Raw genomic sequence first — 14,835 nt, forward strand, 5'->3', positions numbered from 1 at the left:
CGCTGGCTGCGGCTGTGGGTGCAGAGCTGTGCTGTGCCTGCCGTGCCTCTGCTGCTCTCCCCGCAGCACAGGAGCTGCCTGAGAGTCATCCCCGGGATACAAAAGTTGTTTTCCTCCCCCAGCTCCTCCTGCCTCCATGACCCAGTTACCAGCTCAGCACATGCAGGAAGCCACGGGAGAGAAAAACACACTTCTATTTGAATGAGAAAAGTCGATTACTATTTTAAGCCCCTTATCACGTAAAAGCATTTCAAGCTCAAACACCCCTCTCTCTCATCTCTGACTGTGAGGTAACCGTGAAGGCTTCTCCCTCCTCATCCGCAGGCAATTAAAATCCCTTTGCGTGTCTCTGCTGTACCCGCTGTAGCTGCTGTGTTCTCAGCCTCTGCTCAGACCTGAAACACCAACTTATCTCGTTGGGAGGAGGCTCTGTGGGGTTGTTTTACCCGGTTGGTGCAAGGTGAGTATTTCAGATGGATTAATTTATTCGATGCCGACGGATTTCCTGCCTTGCTCTGGCACGGAGGCATTGAAAGCCCCAGTGCCAGGAAGCGGCACAGATAAAATGCTGCTTCTTTTTCCTGTCCTTCAGAAGGAAGCTGCAGCTTTTCCCCTGAGTCCTCGATGGGCAGGTTACAAAAATATGCTGGAGATGCCAATCCTCGGCTTCAGAGGGTGGGGACCTGCATCTCTGGAATGCTGTGGGATGCTCGGGTGTGGGGGCACTCTGGGCATGGGCAGCAGCTCTCAGGCTGCCCTGAGGAGTGCAGGGGAGGAGCTGAGATGAGGGATGGGGTCCCTTGGGACAGAGGGACTCAACTTTTACAGCTCTTGCTTAGGGAGAGCTCTCAGACCGGCCCCAGTTCCAGCCCTTCCCTGAAAGCTGCTCAGATCGAGGTCAGGCTTCAATCAAAGGCGAGCACAAGTGTTTTTTTCCCCTGGGACTTCAGCACATGTGTAAAATGTGAGCAGTGCTTCAATTCTCGATTAAAGGATATACATTTTCTATTCGAGTACTCCCAAACAGCAGGGCCTTTACTGAGCTCCACAGGGGCTGTGCCGGTCACAGCAGAGAGGGACAGCAGCAGCCTGCACCTGGACGAGGTACACGGCATTTTTGGCACAGTGTCACTGACAGGGATGGCCTGGGAGCTACAACACACTCCACAGAACGCGCCAGGGAATGAAATGCTTTTGTCCCTTTTCCCACTGGTCGGGGTAGGAGCTCTCCAGCCCCACTCCCTGAAAGCACCGGGGACCCCTCAGCTCTCCCTGGCCGGGCTGTCCTGGGGGAGCGGGGTGAGGCAGGAAGCTCTGCCTGGAGGAGGGAAGCTCTGTGCGTGTGGCAGGGTGTGACACGCTCAGCGTGTGACAGCGCGAGCAGCCGGCTGTGCTCCCTGTTCTGGTGTGCTTCGAGAGCTGTGTACAGATTCAAAGCAGCCAGAGCAACCGGCACAGGTGCACGGTGCTAATTCTATATTGCAATTTCATTCAGATAAATTACTCCCGTGAGTTCCCAATAAAAGCACGTGTCAGAATTAGTGAACAATTCTGATAACAGGAGCAGCTATTTTTAGTTTGGTGTTATCCTAGTTCAGCCTCCCATCAGGCTGTATTAGATGTGGAAGGCACAAATTGGATCCATGCTGGGCATTCGTTTCCTCCAGAGCATCCCAAGGCATCTCCGCTGCTTGCTGGGGTGGGTGGGAGCAGGGTGTTTGTCAGGCCCCAGGCAGCACCTGTCGCTCGGTGCTGGGGGCTGCTGTGGGAGCGTGGTTAATTAGGGGGAGCGTGGTTAATTAATTAGGGGAGCGAGCTGCAGGCGCTAACGAGCAGGGCAAAGCCCCCAGAGCCCGGCTGGGCAGCGCTCTGTGCCCGGAGTGCCCGGGGATGGGGCACAGGGACAGTCCCTGTGTGCAGACAGACAGACACACAGACAGACACACAGACACAGCAGGGCTGGAGGGGGATGAGGGGTGGATGGCCGGGGGCACAGCAGGGTCTGTCCTGGGCCCTTCCCAGGTGTCACAGAATCCCGGGATGGTTTGGGCTGGAAGGACCCTAAAGCCCATCCAGCGCCAGCCCTGCCGGGGCAGTGACACCTCCCCCTGTCCCAGGTGCTGCCAGCCTGGCCTGGGACACTGCCAGGGAAGTGGGAATCCATCCCCTCGACCTTCCTGTGTGCTCAGCATGGATTTGGATTTATTCCCATGCAATCCCAAACCTTTCCAAGGGGACTTCTCTGTGGGTAGTGGCAGTTGGGTGCTGTGTGGGAAGCACAGCTTTTCTATTGAGGTCCTGAGCTGTTCCAGACTACAGCAGTTCTTTGGGAACTTCATTTAATAATCTCAATGGTTACCATTTGGAATTATATAATATAAAATTTCGTTTTCTCCCAAAGCAACTTAAGTGAAGGGAAATGCAATGTAAACAGTGAAAAACCCATTTCCCCCCTTAGTTTAGAGCACAGAGAATGAGCTTTATAACGATTCTTGCGTTCAATTTCACTCACTCCCTTTTCCAAAATTTTGGATTTTATTGACTAATAGTTGCTTTGACATTAAGAGCGCTGCTGCAAACAACTCAATCTATTTCTACCAATTTTTCTTTGTGGAAAAAATTTATTTCAGCTCCTCATTATTTGAAAGTGATTTGCAGAAAAAGTGCTATTAGGAAAATGAGGCTGATGCACTCGAGGTGAGCTGAACACGCTGTTAAGTAAATCAGAAATCAGTGTAAGTTTCTTCCATTTGGCTCCATTTGCTGTGGATCAAGTTTGATACTAATGATAAACAGCAGATCAAGCTTTTAAAAATATTGAGTAGATTCTGTGCCATGAAACTGAAGCGGAGAAAGAAAACTTTGGATATTTTGTTTTTCTGATCTAAATTGGAAAAATTGTAATAATTCTATTGTCTAATCAAGTCAAAGTGTGCTCTTGTCTGAGAAGAAATATCAGAAGCTGCTGCTGACTGGCACAACAGCAATAAATACAGAAGGAGGAGAGGGGAAAAAAATCGGAAGATACTGGGGTGCCCAAGAACGTTCCTGAAAGGTCCTGCTTGGATGCTCCTCAAAGGGTTTGGCTGCAGCAGGAACATCCAGCGGAACACTTCTGCCCCACGAAGCAATGCAGTGTTTGCAGCTAAAGGAGCACTTGGTATTTGCTCAAAAAGCTCTCAGTTGTGCCGTGCTGAGGCAGGGGTGAGCCCTCAGGGGATGTCTGGAGCCTGTGCTGCCCCAGCTCCTCTCTCCAGGCACAGCCAGCCCGAGGGACAGCAGGGTCACCCCAGCTCCCATCCCATCCCATCCCATCCCATCCCATCCCATCCCATCCCATCCCATCCCATCCCATCCCATCCCAGTTCCCATCCCATGGATCCCATCCCATGGATCCCATCCCATGGATCCCATCCCATCCCAGTTCCCATCCCAGTTCCCATCCCATCCCAGTTCCCATCCCATCCCATCCCATCTCATCCCAGTTCCCATCCCATCCCATCCCTGTCAGCAGGTCCTGCCTGCCTGGGATGTGCTGGGACGGGCAGGAAGGTTCTGGAAGCTGCTGAGGAGCCTCTCAGAGGCAGTGTGAGAACCCGGGGCACACCCAGGATGGTGCCACAGCCCCAGCTCCTTCCTGCCACTGCAGCGAGGCAGAGGCAGCCCCTGAGGGAGCAGAGACCAGGCTCACGCTCACCATTCCTCACCCAAGACAGACAAGTGCTCTCGCTTTGCCTTTCTTCCCTTCCCACCCTTCTGTCCCGTGTGATGGGACAGGAATTCTGCCATCTCCTCCCTCAGTGTAAAACAAAATGCACTTTGATTTGAGAACGGGATGCAATTTTAACTAGAATAGTGGAAAGCATGTCACTAGTGTAGCAGCTGTAAAATCAGATGGAAAGAAAACCCCAAAGAGACAGGAAAATAGCCGCTATTAAAGTGATAGAATAATCTTACCCTGTGATGGTGTTCTGCAGCTTGAAGCAGCTCTCTTCAGCCAGTGTCTATCAAACCCTATCAGGATGGAAGGTGACATTACGAAGTCTCTAGCTGCATTTTCATGTCATTTAGCTGACTTGTGTCATTTGATAAATTTCACGTTTGGAAAATCAACGTTCCTCACTGCGTGTCCTCTTGTGCCTTGCCAGCATCGAAGTTCTGTGCCGGAGGCCAGAGCAGAGGTTTGGGAGAGTGGTCACTTCACGGGGACCGTCCCCTCCTGGTGACAGGCTCTGTCCACTGCCCAGCAGGCTTGGCATGAAAACCAGTGAGATCCACAAAGGTGCACGAGGTGAGCGCTCAGTTTGGTTTGGTAACACCTCTGGGGTTTGTAAAACACGAGGTGGGAAGGAGCCCAGGCCCTGCTGTGCCCGTGGCTCCCAGGGCAGGGCTCAGAGCCCCGAGCCCAGCCCTGGCCCCGGAGCCCTGCCCCAGGGAAGGCTCAGCAGTGCTGAGCTGCACCTGCAGCTGCTGGGGTCAGGCCTGGGCTGTGTCTGCACCAGGCACACTGCTGGGGGGCATTGGGCGTTGGCAGATGAACGCCAGAATTAGTCCTGCCAAGGTTTAAGTAAGTTTGTACGATAAGCTGACTTGGGCAGGAGTTTTTAAGAGTTCTATTTTGGCTCCAGATGCAAAGTTCAGTAGCTTTCCTGATGACTCAACTTAATGCCTGACTTGTTTAGTAAAAAAAAAAATCCCCATAAAAATACAGTTTAAAAGCGAATTCCTAAACACTTGTATCAGGAACTGTGTTTGATCACAGATAACATGTATTAAGTAATAATAGTGTGCAGCTCTGGGCTGGCTAATTTTCAATGCGCCAGTGGTGGGTGGAGGATTTTAACAGCATCACTTGGGCTGTGCTGCACAGTCAAGACCACATTTGCTGAAGAGAAAATGCTCCATTTAAAAGGTCCAAATGAATAGATTCGGTCCCCTATTGTAATTTAACTGAAGTTTTGAAATGCCTTTGTTATTCCAAAAAGGGAGAACAGTGTCAATAACTCAGAAATGTGACATTGCATAATTAAGCATATTTCTGGCTGTATCCATCTATCTAGCTGTCTATCAAACCCCGCAGTTTCCTTCCCTGGAACAGCAGAAGGCTGCCAGTGCTTTCCACGCCAACGTGTTGGAAACCTTGGCTGGGCCCCTGCCGTCGTAAGCTGCTGGGTGGGAGGGAAGGCACAACAAATTTGGTACCATGGCTTTGCTGCCAGAGAGCTGAAGAAGATGAAGTTTGTCAGCCCACTTCTCGGGGAAAATAACCTGAAGATATTTAGAAGTGAATTTAAATTCATCATCCTGACCTGACTTGGGAAGAGCTGCTGAAATGGTTAAAGAGGGGTAGGATTTATCAGGAAAAAGGGAGTTAAGTGTGAGTTGCCTGGGTGAAGGATGACTTCAGGGGAAGGATGACTCTCGGCATCTCAAGGCTACAAACACCAAGGACTGGAAGGTCCATCCAGTGCGTCACAGGCAGAACTGTGAGAGAAACACGCTGATACTCGAAAAAGGGAAATTTCAAATGCTGCTGAGACCGCTTGGTCGGGGTTAGGTGTAAAGGAAAACCCAGCTCTAACGGCCTGGAGATGACAGGGATGATGTCTGAGAACTGTGGAGACCCTTTGCTGATCTCCAGAGTTGTGATTCCCCGGGTCCCTGCGTAGAGACCTTCCACGAAGGTGGCCAGCGGTTCCTTCCTGGTGGAACGGGAATTCTGAGTTAGATCCACCTGCACAAGAACTGCAGCAAACGGAACCAGGCTGAAAGGCTGTAGTGGGTTTAGTCTGGGGGCTTTTTTTTTTTCTGCAGCCAGTGGGATTTCTCCTTTGCATTCCAAGGCTCTGGAATTAAACCTGCTGTGGGGCCCTCCCTTAAGCAGTTTGCACTCTTTCCCCTCTCTTTTTCCTTAATTCTCTCCAGCCCCGGGAGCCTTGCTGCACTTTTCCCAGCCTGCAGCCCTCAGTGGTGCTGGGCAGGAAAAGCCTGGCTGTGCTGCTGTGACACAGTGGGGCAGAAGGAGGTTCCTGCTGGAAACAGCTCTGTGCAGCTGAAATTGGATGTATTCCTGTTGCCTTTAGAAAAACGAAGCTCCTGCTGGAGACCGTGCGCCCGAACAGAATTGTCAGCAAATGACTTTGGTTCCGGGGGTTTGGTGCCATTTTTCCTGAGCCGTCCGTAAGATGAGCAGCGAATCCTTCCGTGCCCAGCAGAGGTGCTGAGCTCCAAACGTGCCCTGGGAGCCGTCTCTGACAGCCCTTTGATGGTGACAGGGCTGTGCAGAGGACAGCCCGTGCTGACGGAGCTGATGGATCCTGCACGGCCACCCACGACCCCGCTGCCATCCACCCCCATTACCTCCTGTCAGATGCTCAATTACGCTGACAGGGTCCCAAATCCCCAAAGATCTCTGTTTAGTCTTAGAAGATTAAAGGGTGGCAACTATTTTCAATATGATTATCATCGTCATCTCTGGGAGATTTTATACTTCAGAAGTCAAAGTCGTAATAGCCCAACTCACTGCAATTATTTGCAAATTGCCTTAATGTATTTTCCAGAAGCTCTTTTGGCACTTTGTAATTTATTTATTTTCTACACCAGTAACGCATTACAATGCTAAAATGTCCCAGAACACTCTGTGAAGCCAGTCTGGTGGGAGCTGGCATGGACTTTGCCAGCAGCCCCTCTACCCGCCTGTCACCCCACTCTGATTTGTTAAAACACCTCTTCTTGGTGCCGTCTCGGATAACACACCTTGAAGGACTTCTCCTTTTTTTGGTTGAAATTAAGGAGAATTTGTTAGTGTTGCAGTAATTCTCCACGCTGATGGAAATGCTTATGAAAACATAAACTTAAACCAACATAAAAAAAAATATTTGCGCACAAAAAAACCCCCACGCAATTTCTCAAAAAAAAACGTGATTTTTTTTTTCCTGGAGGCGTGTTTTAAGGAGGAATTCTGGATGTGCCAAGGGCTGGAGGTAGGGCAGGATCAGGAGCAGCGAGGGGGGACTCTCCAGTGGCTCTCCTGCAGAAGCCAGGGGTCTCTGGAGCCGGGCTGGGCACAGCTGGTGAAGGCGGCTCTTTGGATCCCAGCCCCATCCGGTCCCTTTCTTCTTGTCCCCAACGCTGAGCAGAGAGCAAGAGCCACGGCGCCCTGTGCATCACACTGAAACCAGCCCAAAGAGCTCCTGAAACGCGCTCAGCCAATTGCTCCAGAGTCATTTACAGACCGAGTGACGGAGCAGTAATTGTGAATAATGAGGAAACCGCGGCAGAAATGGTAAATAGCTTGCAGACATTTTGGGAACAGAAAATGAGGCTAAATTCACTGAATAAATTAATTGCTATGGATTATTCTCTTAGCTTTAATCTGCTGCCTGCTGAAGGAAGTCTGTGCAAATGGCAAAGCTGGTCCACAGCTTTCCTGTAGAAATGGGGCTGTTTCCTGCTGAACAGAGGAGAAAAGAGGCTGGGAGGGAATTTGCAGGGTTACAGAAGTGTTTCTCACTTGTATTGCAATGTTCACCTTCACAGTTTTACTTGCCCAGTGGGAGGGGGCAATTTAGTAATCCCATTTCATTAGTGAGCGGCAGATGGAGGTCCTGCAGGGAGGAGAGGTGGTTTTTCCCATGGCCACGTTGTCTCTGACAGAATCCAGGTTGGAGCCTGGGATTTTGCAATTCCTGGATGATGCTTGTGATATTTTTCTCTTTGAAGACTTCCCCTTTCTGCAGAAACATCTGCACTGGGGGCTGAACAAAACAACCCCGAGCAGATTTGAGATTTTACCAGTGAAAATGTAGAGCAGAGGAAGGAATGAGGAACCACATCCCCCAGCCTGTTTTAGAAGATCAGTTCTAGTAAAGAGGAATTATATTTTAAGAACAGACAGATTGTCTCAGATTTACTATCTTAGAGGCCAGCAGTGAAGGTGAAGTATTTTTCTGTCAGGATTACGATTGCCTGACGGGGTCTTACCGTTACCAGGAGAAATGACCCTGATTTAGGAAAGATCTGTTCATTTGTAAGCAGCTGTTGCTTTTTAATAGCACAGCTCTTTCTTACAGCTATTAGTGGTAATAAAAATAAAACCAAGGCCTGTGTCTTTACTTGCATGAAATTTGTGATTTAAAATGAAGCTTGGAGAGCCTTGTAGATCAATCCTGGGATTTTATAAGCTGCTATTGGTGATTTATGTGGGTGGAGACCACAAAACCTCCCAAGTTCTGTGCACAAGCCGTTTGTCAGGTTTTATCTGCTGGCAGTCTCTCGGAGCAGGGAGCGCCCGGTGCCAGCTCAGGACCAGCTGTGTGCCATGAGCAGGGCTTGGGGCAGGGTCCTGGGGCAGCTTTGTGCCCTGGCCATCCCTCCAGGGAGGTGCAGCTGTGGCTCTGCTGGCCCTGCCTCTGTTCCTGGGGCGCTCTTGCCCACTGAACAGTTCCAGGAGCTCTCCCCAGCCCCAGGCGAGCTGCAGAGCCGTGGAGAGGAGCTGGGAGGCCGAGCTGCCCTGGAGTTCTGCTGAGTGGAGCGCTGTTACCCCATCTGGCTCTCTCATATCCGCTCAGTTGATCGAAATGGATTTTCCTGGAGTTTAATAGAGCAGAACAAAGCTGCAGATGCCACCTGGCCAGAGGTGGGCACAGGCTGGCACAGGCAGCTCGGGCCCAGCAGCGCAGGAGGTGCCCGCGCTCTCCCCTGCTCTCCTCGCAGGCTGCAGGCAACCCTGAGGCTGCCCAGCACACCTGAGCCTCACCTGAGCCTCACCTGAGCCTCACCTGAGGCTCACCTGAGCCTCAGCAGCACACCTGAGCCTCACCTGAGGCTCACCTGAGCCTCAGCAGCACGTCCTGCTGCGGGCCATGGGCTGTGCTTGGCCTGCTCTTACGGGGACTGACTCTTCATTCTCCTGCTCTGTTTCAAACATTGACCTCCAATCAAACCTCCTGCCTTCCCTCCACACGACACCGACACAAAGAAACCAAAACACTCGTCTTTCCAGGGCGTGCCCCAAGCCATTGAAGGGTTGTGTGCAAAATCAGACTGGATAAATCAGAACCCTTCTCTCCACCTTTGGGAAGGTTAAACCTCCAGCTGCAATGGCAGCGACACATCGAGCTCCATTTTGCAGACATAATGTCAGTCTTTTATTTTAATACACAATGCAGTTCACCCTAAACTACATTTTCTTCTTTTAATTTATTTTCATGAAAACGATAGCATGGCATAAATCATCTTGTGGAGGTTGCTGGGTTATTTGCATTTCAGAGGTTGATTTTAACTTTGCATTATAAAGGAATTTGCAACCGAGAAGCTCTGGGAGGCATTAACTTGCAGTGATGGTGGTTCTCCAAAGGTGATGGATGACGTTCATTTGGCTCTGGACAAACTGCCTCCAGTTTATGTCTTTCTAAAAAAACTTGTCAGAGGCAAAGAGTGAAGCCAGTGAGTGATGCTTTCACCTCTGGAATGAAGCCCTGCTGGGAAAGCAGGGCATTTGGGAAAAGCTGCTCAGCACAGCTCCTGCAGTGAACCTCTGCCCCGTGGAGGGGTCCCTCGCTCTGTGCCTCTCCAGAAAGGGGGGCTTGGAGAAGTTCATGGCCTGGAGGGGGGCTTGAGGGGCTGCCCCTGCTCCAGACAGGGGGATCCTCGTGGGGTCCCGCTGGTGCTCTGCCTGTGCTGGGTGCTGCTCTTCCTCACAGCACTTGTTTAATGCTACCTGACAGAGGGCAACTGGAAGCCTGGAGGACTTTAATGAGTCTTCAGATGTCTATTTGCTGCTAAGAAATGTGGCAAGAAGCTCTGTCTTAAATTCAATACAGCATGGAATGCTCAGGGAATGAAACTGCGGGGTAAAACCTATTTTATTAGCGATGAGCTGAGCTGCGCATGAAAGAACCCTTTAAATATCTGACATGTTAAATGCATTATTTTCCCTTCAGGAGAGAAGGAGTCAAAGGGACGGGGCTGATGAACTGTGCTCGTTAACCTGAGTGATGGGAATGCTATCGACGCCGGGGCTGGGCACACTCCCAGCACGGCTCCTGCCGGCTGCGCTCGGAGCCCTGCTCCGGAAAAAAGGGGAATTGCTTCAGCCACTGATGCAAGGTCTGCAGCCAGAGGCTCATCTGCAGGTGAGCCAGGAGTCGAAACGGGTCAGAGCTGCAAAGGAAGCAGTGAAGCTCAGCCACAGCAGCGGGGGCTGGAGAGTGTCAAAGCCAGCCCTGCTGCAGGGGACCTGCAGAGGAACGAGTCCCTGTGCTGCTGGGCAGGGACATCCCCACAGCTCTCTGAAACACGGGGAGATCACCTACTGCCCCATCAGCATAAAATCATGGAATGGCTTGCATTGGGAACAACCCTAAATCCCATCCCATTCCACCCTAGGCAGGGACACCTTCCCCTGTCCCAGGCTGCTCCCAGCCCCGGTGTCCAGCCCGGCCTTGGGCACTGCCAGGGATCCAGGGGCAGCCCCAGCTGCTCTGGGAACCTGGGCCAGGGTTTGTTTTGTATCAGAGATTCTTGTGTTGGAGGAGTTACAGGGAGTGTTGTTGCCCATTCTCAGCAAGAGCAGACACATTACACTGAGCTGCAGGAGAGCATCAAAGCTCAGGAACTCGGCACTATCTGAATGCACTGCCCTTATTTTAGACAAAACCCTACTGTTCTACATGTCTTAACATTCTACATGTCATTGGCTGCCTCTAAAAGTGATTCACGAGGTTGTCACAAAGGAAAGGATCTGAAATTTGTAGGAGAGGAGCCTGTGCACGTCCCTGGGAAACCCAGGCAGCGAGTACAGTGCCAAACCCAGCTGTCCCCATGGCCAGGGAGGTGCAGGGCAGTTGGGCTCACCCTAAACCTGTGCCCCCTTCTGTTCTGCCATAGCCAAATAGTTCACAGGTTACTGGAGAGCATTCACAGAGATGTAGGTGTTCTTTTCCTACTTTTCTAATTTATTTTTAAGGTAGAATTAATATTCACTGGATTGACGTAGATGAGGTTTTGTACTCTCTGCTGCCTGGGGCTATTGCACTTCACTCTTTGATCTGATCAGCTCCTGCAAACTCAGCTGGTTGGAGGCTGGTCAGTGCTTGCTTGGCTGGGAGGTTTCACAGGCATTTGCTGTTGCTGGGAGGAATTGTTTGTGATGAAGGTGGCACTTTCTGCAGTGACTCAGTGCCCAACAAATGCTCGGAGCCAGGGAAGGGCCTGAGTCGTGAGGGGTTGGGGGAGCAATAAATGTCTCCTTGAAGGGGAAATAAAGTGACGAAACAAGAGCAAAAACCAGCCCAAAATGTTTGTCAGTACATAAAACCAGCCCAGAATACACGTCAATACACGTGGCACAGCTTCTGTGAAGCCCCTGTTTGTTTATTTTGGAAGCAGTGCTGGAATGTTGCTTTTGTCTCTTTCCCCCTTTCCCCCTGCAGGTAAGTGCACTGTAAAGGGTTTCCTTCATCAGGGAAACAGAAGTTTCAAGACTGTTTCCTTGCCAAGGTGCTCTTTCACACCTGCAGGGTGGACCCCTTTTTGGTAGAGCCCTAATTTATTTTTTTTTTTAAATTGTGTTGCAGCTGCAATTCCTGAAGAATCTCCAGAGGAGCCAGGGTAGAGAGCTTAAGAAGAAACCTCTGCAGTAACACAGGGAGAAACAAACCCTGATAGACTCCTGACAGATTGATGGCTTCTCCCTTCACCTAAACCTTTATAGATTAGCGCGTCCATTTCCTTTTCATGGATGTGTTTGTTAGCACTGCATGATCTAACCTAATCTGTGTGGGAAGTTATTTATCCAAGGGCTGGGGGGCATTTATACCATTCACTTGTCACCAAGAATAATGGAGAGGACAGGTAAGATAATTCCAACTGTATTAAGGGCTGAGAGATGACTGCTTGTGTTTTGATAATGGGACACTCAGAGTGAAGGATCTGACATGGCTTTGTAACATATTTGCTGAAAACACACATTTTAAATGTATTTTGTTCCTTTTATTTCTGGTTCATGAGGGTGCCTGGGGTTTCTCTCGGAGAAGGAGACATCAATCGCCACTTAGGGGTGGCCCAAGAGACTCGAGAGGAAAGATGTGAGAGTGCCTGGGAGTGTCCTTCTCACTGTGGTTTGCTCCAAGCTGTGCCAAAGTGCAGGTTCCCAGTCCCTCTGTTGTGATGGGGACACGGCCTTGGGCAGGGGGAGATCCTTGGGCAGGGGGTGTCCTTGGGCACGGGGAGATCCTTGGGCAGGGGGATGTCTTTGGGCGGGGGGATGTCCTTGGGCAGGGGGAGATCCTTGGGCAGGGGAATGTCCTTGGGCAGGGGGAGATCCTTGGGCAGGGGGAGATCCTTGGGCAGGGGGAGATCCTTGGGCAGGGGGTGTCCTTGGGCAGGGGGTGTCCTTGGGCAGGGGATGTCCTTGGGCAGGGGGAGATCCTTGGGCAGGGGATGTCCTTGGGCAGGGGGGATGTCCTTGGGCAGGGGGATGTCTTTGGGCGGGGGGATGTCCTTGGGCAGGGCCAGCACTGGGGCTGTTCCCAGGAGCACAGGGGGGTGACAGCTGAGCAGGAGCTCATTCCCAGCCTTTGGAAGTGGCTGATCTCCAGAGCCCTGTCCTGGCCCTTGTCCTGTGGCAGCTCCTTTGCTGTTTCAGAGCTGCTGTGTCCTGTCCAGGCACCAAAGGAGCCTTTCCTGCCATCCTGCTGCTTCGCCAGATGTTCTCCATTTTCTGCCTGTGCAGTGATTTCTCCTCTCCAGGCATCCTGTAACTGCCTTCATCTCACTGATTTCACAGCACTGCCACAGCATCAAGAGCACTTGGAATTCCGGTCCCGTCCTCCAGAGCTCTCACAATCACTGCCTGCCTCCTGTCACCCACAAATGCCGTCAGCATCTCCCCTGCTCCAGCCCAGAGGGAGCAGCAGCTCCCTGAGGGTCCCCTCATCCTCTCGGGGGACACCAGTGACTGTCACCAGTGATGTTCAATGGGCTTCACTCTGACCTTTTGACATTTTATTCAGACTGTGATTTTTGAGTTTCCCCTGTGTGTTTGGGGACCACTTGCTCACCGTGACACACCGAGTGTCACGTGCCCTTGGTGATGGTCATTTGTCCCCCAGACCTTCTCTCCCCCCATGCCCTCCACTCCCCGCACCGAGTCCTCCTTAAGTTGCATTTTTTTTTCTATTATTTATTCTTGAGAAATTTATAAACTTCTGCTGGCTCTGTCTCCTGGGCCACCATCTAATCTTGCAGGTGATGACAACTTGATTGGTGAATAATAGATTCCGGTCTCTTCCCAGCTGCTGAATGGAGCTATAATTTCTAAATGCATCCTTGAAGATGGAGCAGAGCTTGTCCTTCTCCAGGGGTTAGTCTTTAATCAGCCCAGTTGTCTTTTCAGTATTGAAAACTTATTTTCATTGTAATATGCAAAAAAAAAAAAAAACCCAAACTGGAAATGAGCCATTTACCTTGTATTAGTGTATGGATTAGAGGCCCAGTGTTTTGGGTGCTGCAGAAATCCTGTAAGTGATATTCCCTGCTCTGGGAAACTTTAATATTAAGCAGGCAAGGTAAGCAAGTGAAAGGACTGAAAACAGACACCAGGGATTAACTGAATTGCTGAGGCATAGATCAGTGTCACGATGGAGATTAAAATTTCAGTCTCTCTGAAATCCAGAACAAAACTTTGCTGTTGCTCTGATGGCTTTTTTTTATGGGCTGTGGAAAACACAGAAAAATGAAACTGGTCCCTTGAAAACATTCCAAGTTGAAGAATAACGTGAAATGTGATTCTTATAATTTCAAAGATGGAGATTTTAAAAATTCACTGAAATCCCAATAAGAGCTCTCAGAAGAGTTTGTGTTTTTGTTATTCTGTATTTGTACTTTCAATGCAGAAAGAACCTACTGACATACTTGTCTCATAATGTTAGCAAAAAAAAAATACTTGGAGAAAGCTGAATTTCATCTTCCTCCATTATTGTGGGTACAAACAAAAAGCGGTTATGAATCACTTTTCCTTGATAGAATGAATTTATTCGTCCATTTATTTTACTGGAGTGTCTGCTGGAATTGAAGTTGTTGATTAATGACCTGCAGGAAGTAGCGCTGGAGAAATTGGCTGTTGCAGCTGCAGGGAGCCCTGCAGGGCTGTGGGAGGTGGAACAGGGTCCCCGAGCAGGGCTGGGTACAAACACTCCTGGCAGGACGTGCTGTGGGGACAGGGACCGCTCCTGCCACGGCTGGGGATGGAAACGTGTTGGGTGAAGTGGTTCAGCAGCCTGCTTGTGAGCAATAATGGTTAGAGTAATTCTGCTGGAAGTACAAACAGATCCAGTGGAATGCCACCACCATCACTTCCCAGGATCTCCTCTCTGTAACAAAATGATGGAGCTGGTACAAACCCAGCTCTCGAGCGCAGGTGCAGTAGAGGCCAGGGGTGGTGGCAGGGGACACTGAGGTGGCTTTTGGGTGGGCTCACCCCGGCTGCCCTGCCCATCCCCTGGCACTCCCCTGCACTTGGCTGCTACCACTTTATTTTACCTCCTTCCTCCTTCTTCTTCTTCCTTGCACAGCTTGTCCTTTGCCACTCAGGGTGTAAATTCTCCCTCCTGCTGTTTCCCGAGCTGCCCCTTACACTCGCAATCACAAAATACACAATGCCAGAGGGGCACTTCCCTCCACCCCCGCCTCTGTGCCTGTGGAGCCGGGGTGCTCTGTAAATATCCCCGTTTTCCTGCCTGAGCGGGCTGTGTGGCATCAGCAGCGTTTTCAGGAGTGCTGCTACACCTCACCCAGCATTCACCATCCCGCGTTTGTCCGCAGCCACCCCGG

At 50.7% G+C, this 14,835-nt stretch overlaps 1 long non-coding RNA gene across 1 annotated transcript; it reads left to right on the forward strand.

Annotated features, from left to right (window-relative positions):
• Positions 1 to 252: 252 nt before the first annotated feature.
• On the forward strand, positions 253 to 10,130 carry LOC148182946 (uncharacterized). Its single transcript, XR_015774039.1, has 3 exons — positions 253 to 460; positions 4,149 to 4,291; positions 9,945 to 10,130. It is a non-coding gene; the product is annotated as an uncharacterized LOC148182946 (long non-coding RNA).
• Positions 10,131 to 14,835: the final 4,705 nt, after the last annotated feature.

This window comes from Pseudopodoces humilis, chromosome 17 (assembly GCF_049639895.1).
Source record: "Pseudopodoces humilis isolate 2021_Gansu_Grassland_sample_001 chromosome 17, ASM4963989v1, whole genome shotgun sequence".
Taxonomy (NCBI): Eukaryota; Metazoa; Chordata; class Aves; order Passeriformes; family Paridae; genus Pseudopodoces; species Pseudopodoces humilis.